The sequence below is a fragment of the Mobula birostris genome, chromosome 5, assembly GCF_030028105.1.
Source record: "Mobula birostris isolate sMobBir1 chromosome 5, sMobBir1.hap1, whole genome shotgun sequence".
Taxonomy (NCBI): domain Eukaryota; kingdom Metazoa; phylum Chordata; class Chondrichthyes; order Myliobatiformes; family Myliobatidae; genus Mobula; species Mobula birostris.
The window spans coordinates 69330699-69342744 of record NC_092374.1 but is presented as its reverse complement, the minus strand read 5'-3'; the positions used below and the strand labels follow the sequence as shown (position 1 = coordinate 69342744).

Sequence of the window (12046 nt, the reverse complement as noted above, 5' to 3'; positions counted from 1 at the left end):
TCTGAGGAAAGACATCCTTGCCATAGAGGGACTACAAAGAAGGTTCACCAGATTGATTCCTGGAATGGCAGGACTTTCATATGATGAAAGATTGGATCGACTAGGCTTATATTCATTGGAATTTAGAAGATTGAGGGGAGATCTTATTGAAATGTATAAAATCCTAAAGGGATTGGACAGGCTAGATGCAGGAAGATTGCTCCCGATGTTAGGGAAGTCCAGAACAAGGGGTCACAGTTTGAGGATAAAGGGGAAGCCTTTTAGGACCAAGATTAGGAAAAACTTCTTCACACAGAGAGTGGTGAATCTGTGGAATTCCCTGCCACAGGAAACAGATGAAGCCATTTCATTGGCTATATTTCAGAGGGAATTAGATATGGCCCTTGTGGCTAAAGGGATCAGGGGTTATGGAGGGAAGGAAGGCTGGTACAGGGTTCTGAGTTGGAAGATCAGCCATGATCATACTGAATGGCGATGCAGGCTTGAAGGGCCGAATGGCCTACTCCTGCACCTATTTTCTATGTTTCTATCAGTCCCATTCCACATTCTCCTTGTTTACCTGTGGCTCTTGAGTGTTTTCTCTTACATGCCCACCAACACAACTTTGATTCTTTTGCTACTTACCTGCACTACAGATAATATCAGCATGCCCTTGGTATATGGGATGGAATGTTAGAAAGAAGGCACCTAGGAGAAAACCCATGTTTGGGTTTGCAGGGAGAACATGCAAGCTTCAAGTAGACAGGAACGGAGGATCAATCTGAGTCCAGGTCCTTGGATCTTTAAGACATTATCATTACCTACCACACCCCATGCTATCTTCACCAGATTGAACCCAAGCAACAATTAATCAGAATTCAGTGGGTTAAGCAGCATCTGTAAGGTGAGAGGAACTGTTGATGTTTTGAGTCGAGACCTTGTATCAGGGTTAAGAATAGAGACAGCGATAGCTGAAAAAAAAAGAGAAGAGGGAAAGTGGTGAGATGGGACCAGTAGATGATTGATGAACTAAGAGGGAGTGAAGGATGAAAGGCAGATGGAGCCAGTTGGGGCCCAGGTGGCAGTTGTCCTGCTTCACCTCTCCTTTTCTCCGGTTTATGCCAACTAGCTTCCTACTCTCTTCTCAGCCGTGATGCTGAGTTTCACAACAGTTCTTTTCCTTTCTCTGATGCTGATTGAGTTTCCAGCACCTGAGTTCCCTTGTGTCTCTAAATGAAACCAAGGACATCTGTCTTGAATAGTGCATCTCCTAGAATAACACATAATTTCAAAAACTATAATTGACAATCGATCAGCAACTTTCCAAATTCTATGGACTGAATAACTATAGAAATTTGCTTACTTCCTTTGCTTGACCAAATTTGCACAGAAAAATTCTGGCAACCAGCTTTAAGTTTCATTGTGCCAAAAATAGAAACTAGCGTATAATTACACCGGTGTAGCTCAGGTTAATTGGTGTAATTAAAATAGTTCATCAGCTGTTGTTTGAACTTGTGGCGCACTAACAACATTCAACACAAAGTGTTTTCACTCAGTTGCTGGGCACCATAGGATTGCAGATGAAACGGACTCTGCTTCTGAAATTCAGTCCCCTTGTAGTCAAAATAACTAAATATTGAAAATACTATAATATAAGTACAGTATATAAAATAAATAAGTGAAAATGTTGAAAATCTGATGTAAAACATAAAATGCTCTTCATAATTAGTAGGTCAGGTAGTACCGATGAAGAGAGAAACAGAGTTAACATTTGAGGTTAACAACTCTTCATCAGAGCTAGCCCTAAGACATTTTCCACATTTCTCTCTTCACAGATGATGCTGCTTGACCTACAGCGTATCCATAGCACTTTCTGTTTAATGTATATACAGTACAGCAATACCATGTTCTTATCACATACTTCTCCTATCTTTTACTATACTTCCTTGTGATATCAAAGGTGGCTATTCAAGTCTATACTGGCCAATCTATTCCCCTATAACCTAAAACCCTGATTCCATCTGACCTCTTGTTTCTCACACACACCCTGAATTGTCGACCACCTTTCACATTAAGGTCAACTGAAAGTGTCAAATTTAACAACCAAACAGCATAGTTACTAGTAACATAGACATTACTAGTAACTATTACTAGATTTCTGTTTTGTCTTCAAAATATTTTTTGATATTCAGCTTTAATACTAATAAAGAAATGCTCAAAACACATGAAGGGCTGTAGGAACTCAACAGGTCAGGCAACATCCATGGAGGAAAACAGACTGTCCACATTTTGGGTCGAGACCCTTCATCAGGACTGGAAAGAAAGAGGGAAAATAGTCAGTGTAAGAAGATAGGGAGAGAATGGCAACAGCAAGAGTTAGTGGGTGATAGGCAGGAGAGGGAGGGGGTAAAGAGGGAATGGTGTAAAAAGCTGGGAAGTGATAGATGGAAGTGACAAAGAGCTGAAGAACATGTAATCAGAAAGGAAAAGGCATTGGACTGTGGGAAAGAGGTGGCAAGGGGAACCGATGGGAGGAATTTGTGGGTGATGTGCAGATGGAGAGAGTGAAAGAGGGCAAAGAGATCAGGTGTTGGCAGTTCTTGGGATACGGAAAGATAAAAGTGAACAGGGGAGAGTGGTTTCTGGAAGTTAGAGAAACTGACGTTCATGCTGTCAGATTGGAGACTACCAAAATGAAATATGAACTGTTACTCCTCTAATCTGCATCTGACCTCAGGTTGGCAGGGGAGGAGGCCATGGACAGAATTGTCAATGTGGGAGAAGGAAGTGGACCTAAAATAACTGGCCACTGGGAGATCCTGGCTGGTATGATAGATGGAGCGATTCCCAATCTGCGTCACGTCTCACTGATGTAGAGGAGGCTGCACTGGGACCACAGACAGACCCAATAAATAACAACAATAAATTCACATGTGAAGTGCTGCCTATCCTGTAAGGATGCTTTAGGGCCCTGAATGTTGGTGAGGGAGGAGCCGTAGGGGCAGCTTTGCTAGGTAGTCTTTGACAATGTGCATGATTGTGTTTTAGTGAGCTATCTTTGGAACGTAGCAGCATCTATATTTGCAACACAGCTTTTTTTTAATCTGTGTACTACAGATGGCCCTTTCAAATTTATTTTTGGATAGTCTCAATCATATTACATTCACTGTTTTCACATAGGTCATGAATATAAACATAAGCAATTAAGGCCCAAGTACTAATCTTTGCAGTAGTTACAGCTTTCCAGCTTGAAAATAACTGATCCTCTGCCCATTAGCTAATGCTCTGTTCTTGCAATTATACTACCCTAATGAGAATTAACTTTGTGAATAACCTTGCAAAGCAAGAGTCTGTTCAGTCCATCATCCAGAGAAACACAGCTAATCCTATTCATGCAACCTTGTAAGCAATTCCCGCTGTCAGTTATTCTGTTTCATTTTGCAAGCCCTGTTTCAGGGACTTCTGCAGGTCATAACCACTTTATAGAAAAAGTGTTCTCCTCACATCCTTCACCCTTAGTTCTTGGACAAACCTCCAGAGATTATGGTGGCCACATGTCAAGACACTTTCAAGAAATGTGTCAAAATTTCCTTTCACAAGTCTGTACAGTCTGTCCAATCACATCCCTAAACTACCGTATTTTCCCTCCAAACTATTGTACGTCTATCAGGTCTATAGTTCACTACATCCTTCATTGAAGAACAGGGTAACATTTGTGGTTTCCTTCAGTAGAACATCTTCGTATTGTGTGCATGCAGGAGGGTCTATGAAATTCTGAAAGAAAAGTGGATCAATGATGCTCTGTGGGTTATCAGCCACTGAGTGAAATAGTGATAAGACACTATGGGCACTGGTGGTTTCACTTCAGCTTGGTGAATGAAGTCAAGTCATTCATTACAGTGAAATTGGTCCTGAATTTGAACATCCTCCATTAAAGCCAGAAAAACTCAGTAGTCCAGGTAGAATTTGTAGATGCAAATTAGTTCTGATGAACAGTCATTGAGCTGAGAGGTTACCACTGAACCTCTCTCCACAGATGCAAGCTTACCTTCAGCATATTTCTAGTATTTCACTTTTCCAGCATCAGTAACTTTGTTCTTGGCTCAATATCTTTTTTTTAAATCATTAAAACAGTATTTCAATAACCAAACTGACAAAATATGTTTTATATTCCACAGAAAATTAAAATTTTACAGAACTCCAAGAATAGATAAATGAACTGCAATAACCTTCAGAAACTTAATTATTCTACAGAAATTTCCATCCATAATTGGTCTGCTACCAAGCATTCAGGTTACAGACCTCTTCGCACCAAATAAATGTATCCACTCTTGTCCGTAGTTTTGATTTTGATACAATATTAATTTAGGAAACTTAGTAAGCTGCCTTTTGTCCTACTCACGTGTAACTGTTTATCGGTCTGTCACATGACATCACATGATTGACCGATTTTGCAGGCCTGTCCATTTATCAATTAACGTTGACATACTAATCCTGTACAGGCCAATGTGTTCTTTGTTTCCAGGTGACCTGCGAGCCAAGTAGACCTATTCAGCTGCACATTATACGATAAATGTTCTGTTCAAATCTTTGGGTTTTTCCTAAGCTGAACAGCTGTGACGAGGATGGGATCTGTGACACTCACTCTTTTGGAACAATAAGCACAGTTGGAGAAGTTGAGGAATACTGTGATTCACAACACCCCTGGAATGTTTATGTCGAATGTTTGTAATGTTTTTTTCGGGGCAAACATCATCGCTCATCCCAATTTTAAAAAAAGCCAGCATCTTGCTCAGTGTATACGGTCCAAAACATATAATGTCACCTGAAACGCTCTTAAACTTTTCGATGATCTTAAGTTCCCTGGCCCCCACCGCTTTATTTTCACCATGGATGTCCAGTCCTTATATACTTCCATCCCCCATCAGGAAGGTCTCAAAGCTCTATGCTTCTTTTTGGATTCCAGATCTAATCAGTTCCCCTCTACCACCACTCTGCTCCGTCTAGCAGAATTAGTCCTTACTCTTAATAATTTCTCCTTTGGCTCCTCCCACTTCCTCCAGACTAAAGGTGTAGCTATGGGCACCCGTATGGGTCCTAGCTATGCCTGCCTTTTTGTTGGGTTTGTGGAACAATCTATGTTCCGTGCCTATTCTGGTATCTGTCCCCCACTTTCCCTTCGCTACATCGAGGACTGCATTGGCGCTGCTTCCTCCATGAATGCAGAACTCGTTGACTTTATTAACTTTGCCTCCAACTTTCACCCTGCCCTCAAGTTTACCTGGTCCATTTCCGACACCTCCCTCCCCTTTCTAGATCTTTCTGTCTCTGTCTCTGGAGACAGCTTATCCACTGATGTCTACTGTAAGCCTACTGACTCTCACAGCTATCTGGACTATTCCTCTTCTCACCCTGTCTCTTGCAAAAATGTTATCCCCTTCTCGCAATTCCTCCGTCTCCGCCGCATCTGCTCTCAGGATGAGGCTTTTCATTCTAGGACGAGGGAGATGTCTTCCTTTTTTAAAGAAAGGGGCTTCCCTTCCTCCACTATCAACTCTGCTCTTAAACGCATCTCCCCCATTTCACGTACATCTGCTCTCACTCCATCCTCCCGCCACCACACTAGGAATAGGGTTCCCCTGCTCCTCACCTACCACCCCACCAGCCTCTGGGTCCAACATATTATTCTCCGTAACTTCTGCCATCTCCAACGGGATCCCACCACTAAGCACATCTTTCCCTCCCCACCTCTCTCTGCATTCCGCAGGGATCGTTCCCTACACAACTCTCTTGTCCATTCATCCCCCCCATCCCTCCCCACTGATCTCCCTCCTGGCACTTATCCGTGTAAGTGGAACAAGTGCTACACATGCCCTTACACTTCCTCCCTTACCACCATTCAGGGCCCCAAACAGTCCTTCCAGGTGAGGCAACACTTCACCTGTGAGTCGACTGGGGTGATATACTGCGTCCGGTGCTCCCGATGTGGCCTTTTATATATTGGCGAGACCCGACGCAGACTGGGAGACCGTTTTGCTGAACATCTACGCTCTGTCCGCCAGAGAAAGCAGGGTCTCCCAGTGGCCACACATTTTAATTCCACATCCCATTCCCATTCTGACATGTCTATCCACGGCCTCCTCTACTGTAAAGATGAAGCCACACTCAGGTTGGAGGAACAACACCTTATATTCCGTCTGGGTAGCCTCCAACCTGATGGCATGAACATCGACTTCTCTAACTTCCGCTAGGCCCCACCTCCCCCTCGTACCCCATCTGTTACTTATTTTTATGCACACATTCTTTCTCTCACTCTCCTTTTTCTCCCTCTGTCCCTCTGAATATACCTCTTGCCCATCCTCTGGGTCCCCCCCCTGCCTTGTCTTTCTTCCCGGACCTCCTGTCCCATGATCCTCTCGTATCCCCTTTTGCCTATCACCTGCCCAGCTCTTGGCTCCATCCCTCCCCCTCCTGTCTTCTCCTATCATTTTGGATCTCCCCCTCCCCCTCCAACTTCCAAATCCCTTACTCACTCTTCCTTCAGTTAGTCCTGACGAAGGGTCTCGGCCTGAAACGTCGACTGCACCTCTTCCTAGAGATGCTGCCTGGCCTGCTGCGTTCACCAGCAACTTTTATGTGTGTTGCTTGAATTTCCTGCATCTGCAGAATTCCTGTTGTTTGCGTTTAAATGTCATCTGAAGTTTGATAACTCCTGATTTTCCCTCTTCAAAATATTATGGGGAACTTGTGAGATTAATTGGTTCTCATTACAATCCTAAACCATCAGTTATTGTGCAATGCTTTAGACCCAATACTTGTATTCAGTAAGAAAGTAAATCAGTAGCAAGTTGTGCTGCATTAAGAAAACAGAATTTTATAATTTTGGCGTAGTTCAAGGAGATATGATACGTGATCACTTGGTCGTCAGTGTGCGTGATGTTCGCATTTAATGTCGCCTATTGGCAGAATCAGAGCTCACACTTAAGGCAGCCTTTGATATTGTAAATAGCATGGAAGCTGCAGATAAGAATGCAGTTTTGTTGCAACAGTGCAAAGTACAAGGAGAGGTGACATCCCCATCGCCTACAACTGTAGCAAACGATACAGGCTTTAACAAAGTGTCCCTAGCTAATAGGAAAAAAAAGGAATTGAACACCAGGTTTCTGTTATGGTGAATTTCATCAGAAGCCTACTGACCGTCGACACCAAGACTCCGTCTGCCTTATTTGCCAAAAGAAAGAGCACCTTGGCAAGACTTTGCCAATCTTGGCCTCCATCCAAACCAGAACATAATGCAGATTCATAATGCACTCAGATGGTCTAGGGCCAGCTCTCACTATACAGATGGTTTTATAGATTAACGACCGATCTATTCCCTTTAAACTTGACACTGGGTGGGCTAATAGTCTTTGCAGTGAAAAGACAAGGGTAGATTCATATGTTTGGCCCTGACTCCTTGAAGACACTTGCGCCACCGCATTACAAATTGAAGACATACGCGGGGGAGCAGTTACAGCTGTTTGGCTGTGACAGGGTTTTTCGAGCATGAAAATCGACGGCCCCAGTACATACCACTAAGGGATATGTAATGAATTTACGCGGGCATGATTGGCTATGGCAAGTGCCTATCCAAGGCAGACATCCCACCTCTCCCGGAACTTCCGGGAGTCTCCCGCATATTAATAGTGGTTCCCTGATGCCCGCAAATTATATACAATATCACGGAAATCAATTTTTTTAAGAGCGAGCGAGAGAAAAGCAAGAGAGAGCGCGCGCGCGAGAGAGAAAGCAAGCGAGCGCGCGAGCGGGAAAGCGAGAGAGAGCGAGCGAGCGGGAGAGCGAGCAAAAGCGCGCGAGCGAGAGCGAAAGCAAGCGAGAGAGGGAGAGAGCAAGTGAAAGAGAGAAAGCAAGCGAGAGCGCGCGAGCGACCACGAGAGAGAGAGAGCGCGCGAGCGAGAGCGCGCCATTGCAGAGTGTTCCAAATAAAATAAAACGTACGTCACCCCAGACTACACTAAAGTGTACCCCTGCCTAATAGGGGTCGAAATAATGGAAGTGTTGTTCGCTGCACTGTTTGCAACAATGACTTTTCTATTGCCCATGGTGGGTTAAGTCTGTAAAAGACATGTTGAGGTGAGTTTTACAGGTGTCATTCGTTCATTAGCATAGCTAACGTTATTTAAACTAGTTGGCCAGCTGCTAAGGAGCTACTCTATTGCAGACATCCCACCTCTCCCGGAAGTCTCCCGCAAATCGATGGTGCTACCTCCCTGAAATGAGTTTTTGCAGGGTGGGATGTCTGCCAGGATGTGTATCAGATGAAAACCAACAGGTCGGTCGGCAACTTACTCAAGCAATAGTAAACTTCCTTTTGGCAATAGTGATGAAGGTACGCTCAAGGGTACCAAAGTACGTCTTCCAGAATCAGGCACAGCCAAACGAAAGTTCTTCAAGGCACATGCTCTGCCATATATGCTTCGCCCCAATGTTGAGTACGCCATTACAAGTGTAACACGCTGTAAGGTTTCCCTGCTAAGGCTAATGTAATGGCTTCTATAGAATGTTCCAAAGTTAAGGTAATAGTTTCTTTGTAGCAGCAATGTTTGGGTTATGACTAGAGATAACGGGTCTTTGGACTTCAGTGGCTATCCAATGGGAGAAATGTTGTTCTTTCTTGTGTGTCTGGGAGCCGGGTTTTTCGTGGTCTTTTGTCGAAGAGAGCGGAAGAGGGAAGACGTGTGTGGAGAGAGCTGGTAGACCACCGGACGGAGTGGACTGGGATCTGAGGGTCCGAATGTCGGCGACTTTCAGAGGGGACTGATGGTGGAAGAACGTAATTTTGACTTTGACTTGGGCCCTTTTTTCGTTTTGTTTATTTTCATTACTAACCCTATATTCAGATTAAAATTCATAAAGTCTATCATTTAATTGCATATGGTGTACTGTGATATTTTGCGCTGTGGGTTTGTAACTGGCGGTACGTTACACAGCATCCACACAAACGTGATTACCCAGTTTGGCGGGGCCGAAAGCTGATTTCCCTAGACGAACGCGAGCTGGGCGAACCCGAGGGTTACACAAGAAAACGGGATCATTGAACCTGTGAGATTTTCGTATTGGGCAACCCCTATTGTGCTAATAGTCAAGAGCGATGGGCGCATAAGAATATGTGGAGATCACAAGGTTACAGTGAATTCACACCTACCCACCTAGATATACCCGATTCCTAAGACAGAAAACAACTACATTACACTAGAAGATGGGAAGTTATTCACTAAACATGTCTGCGCATATGCATACCAACAGCTCGAGCTAGAACAGCCTTACTATATTGCAGCCCAGGAAGGCTGGTTCCTGTCATGGTCCAAATCGGGTTCCCTTTAAATTTACTTTGTTTGTGTTACGTTCCGGACCGTTGACTCCCTGTTTCCCTTTGGTTCCCTGTTTTCCCGTGTCCCTCAGTCTTGGCCCTGGGAGCAATTTACTCTCGGCTGAACCGGCAGTTTATAAGTCTCCGACTTTCAGCCATTCGGCGCGAGAGCGTTGACAAAGTCACCGAAGGTACTGCGAGCCAATGTTATCTGGCCAGAGCAAGCCTAGTCTCCTCCCGAAGCAAGTGCCAGCAAGCCGCCTTCCCTTGTCAGAGCGGGTCAGTCAAAGTTAACCCGCCGGGTGAGTCAAGAGCTCACCGCGGCTTGGAGCGTACTTGTGCTCAGTTATAGTTCTGTCCAGCGTTGTGTGGTCTCCGTATCCATGTCCTGCGTCTAAAAGGGGTCCCGGCCCTGTACCCTGGAAGGGTCCTGACCCTGTGTCAAGAAGAGTCCCGACTCTGTCCTGTGTCTAAGGAGGATGTCCAGCTCAATGTTTTGTGTCCTGTGTCTGAGTCTGTCCCATGAATAAGAAGAGTTCTGGCCCTGGAGGCTTCAAGTATCAAGTCCTGTCTCCGAGGTCAGTGTTATGAGGCCTAGCCTAGACCCTTCGTCCCATCCTAGTCCAGGGCCTGAATCCTTGTCCATTACGCTATTCCTGCTTCTGCTTTGCTCTCACAAGTTAACCTCACGAGATGTGTTTGTGTCTTGCATTTGGGTCCGTTCCCAGCGCCCCCATTGTGCCAGTTCCAGTATACGAGGCTCCCTTTCGGCATAAATTCATCTCCAGCAATGTGCCAATGTACCACTGAATCCTGCATTAAAGACTTACCCAATACAATAGCTTACTTAGATGATATTCTGATACGGGGAGCACCCGAAAAGAGCACATGAATAATCTTGATAAAACCTTTTCCTGACTAATACAACTTGGTCTACGACTGAAATACGAGAAATGCATCCTCCTGGCAAATCATATAGAATGCTTGAGTTTCCACTTGGATTCCAGAGGTATACAACCTATCAAAGAAACGTTCCGTCCTATTCTTGGAGCCCCAGTGACAAGGCATATACATGAACTTCTTTCCTTTTTGGATATGTTCAATCATTGTGCCAGATTTTTGCCCCACATAGCCATGCGACTTGCTTCGCTTAACAATCTATTGGAGAAAGAGGTGGCTTAGGGAACAGGTGCAGGAATCTGCTTTTCAGAGAGCCAAAGCAATACTGACTCAATCCTAAGTATTAGTGCACGTCAGACCCAGACCCGGGGCGCCAGTAATTGTGTACTACGATGCCTCCCCGTACGATGTTGATGCGGTACTAACCCAGAAGAATACGGACGGTCACGCGTTCATGAAAAGCCTAACGCTTTCGCGTCACGCACCCTTAACCCGCGCGAACGAATCTCTGCACAGTTGGACAAGGAAGAATTGGCAGTTGCTTTTTTGGTATCACTGGCACAAGTAAAAAGGTACGTAGAGGAGGGATGGCCAACTAGTGTGCCTGAAACTGTTCAGACGGCGAAACAAGTTTAGCATTCTGTGATGACTGTCTACTGTAGGGAAGTTCTGCACGATTACGGTCCCCTATCCTGAATGAGCTGCGTGGCCAGCATTCAGAAATATCACGTATGAAGGCACTAGCTCGGCATTATGTTTGCTAGCTGAAAATTGATTAAGATATTGAACACATTATTCGTGCGTGCGACCTATGCCAGCAGCCTCGATCTTTAAATGTTACCGTACCTATGGTTCCATGGTATTGTCCTAACAAACCCTGGAGACTATGCGGGTCCATTTGACAGTCACGTGATCATCGATGCCCATTCTAAATGGATCGAGGCCAAAAGCAATGAAGACTTTGACCAGCCAGATGCTGACAGACCCACCGCCTCTTTCTGCCCTGTACAGTATAGCTGTTCATTTGATCAGCTAAACTGTTATCAGGACCTTTGAACCCCAATGGGTGTCACCATCTGGCAAATACTCCATGGCACTTCAGCCCCCATAGATTGTAGCTCTTCAAACCAAATCTTACCATAAGACATAGGAGCAGGTTGGGCCATTCAGCCCATCGGGTCCCTGCTACAATTTTACTGTCACTGATTTAGTTTTTCCTTTCAGCCCTTTTATCCTGCCCTCTCCCCATACCCATTGATGCCCCTCCTGATGAAGAGTCATCAACCTCCCCTTTAAATATACCCATCGACTTGGCCTCCGCAGCCATCTGTGGCAATGAATTCCAGATTCACAACCCTCTGGCTAAAGAAACACCTCCTCATCTCTGTTCTAAAGGGTATATAGGAAGAAGGGCAGGTCAATTAGGATTTAGCTCCTGCTTGACTTTCAGCAAGCTATGGCTGACCTATAATCTAACTTCATATACCCTTATTTGCCTATTGTTAATATGTCTGTTCAAATAGTGGTTGTTCATGACAGGAAACCTGTGCAGGAGAGTTTTTAAAGTGGAAAACTGTTGCACTGGGGCAGTTCACTCTCTCAACCTCAGAAGTCCGGGTCCAGTGGTACAAACAAGCATCACAAGGTCCTCCTTGGTTACAGTGAATGGCCTTGTCATGCCCTTTGCTCTCTATGGGGCGTTGCAGTACTGCATTGCTAGTCATTGGATCTTACTGTCAGTCTCATCTGCTCAGTCTGCCAGAGCTGACTTTGTATGCAAGAACAAGCCCAGGGTAT

General features: G+C 44.8%; 1 long non-coding RNA gene across 1 annotated transcript in view; it reads left to right on the top strand.

Moving 5' to 3' along the window:
• Nucleotides 1-10625: 10625 nt before the first annotated feature.
• LOC140197764 (uncharacterized) overlaps nucleotides 10626-12046 on the top strand; it is a 33374-nt gene continuing 31953 nt past the window's right edge. The window contains exon 1 of the long non-coding RNA XR_011886016.1: nucleotides 10626-10821. This is a non-coding gene — a long non-coding RNA (uncharacterized lncRNA). The remainder of the gene's footprint in view (nucleotides 10822-12046) is intronic.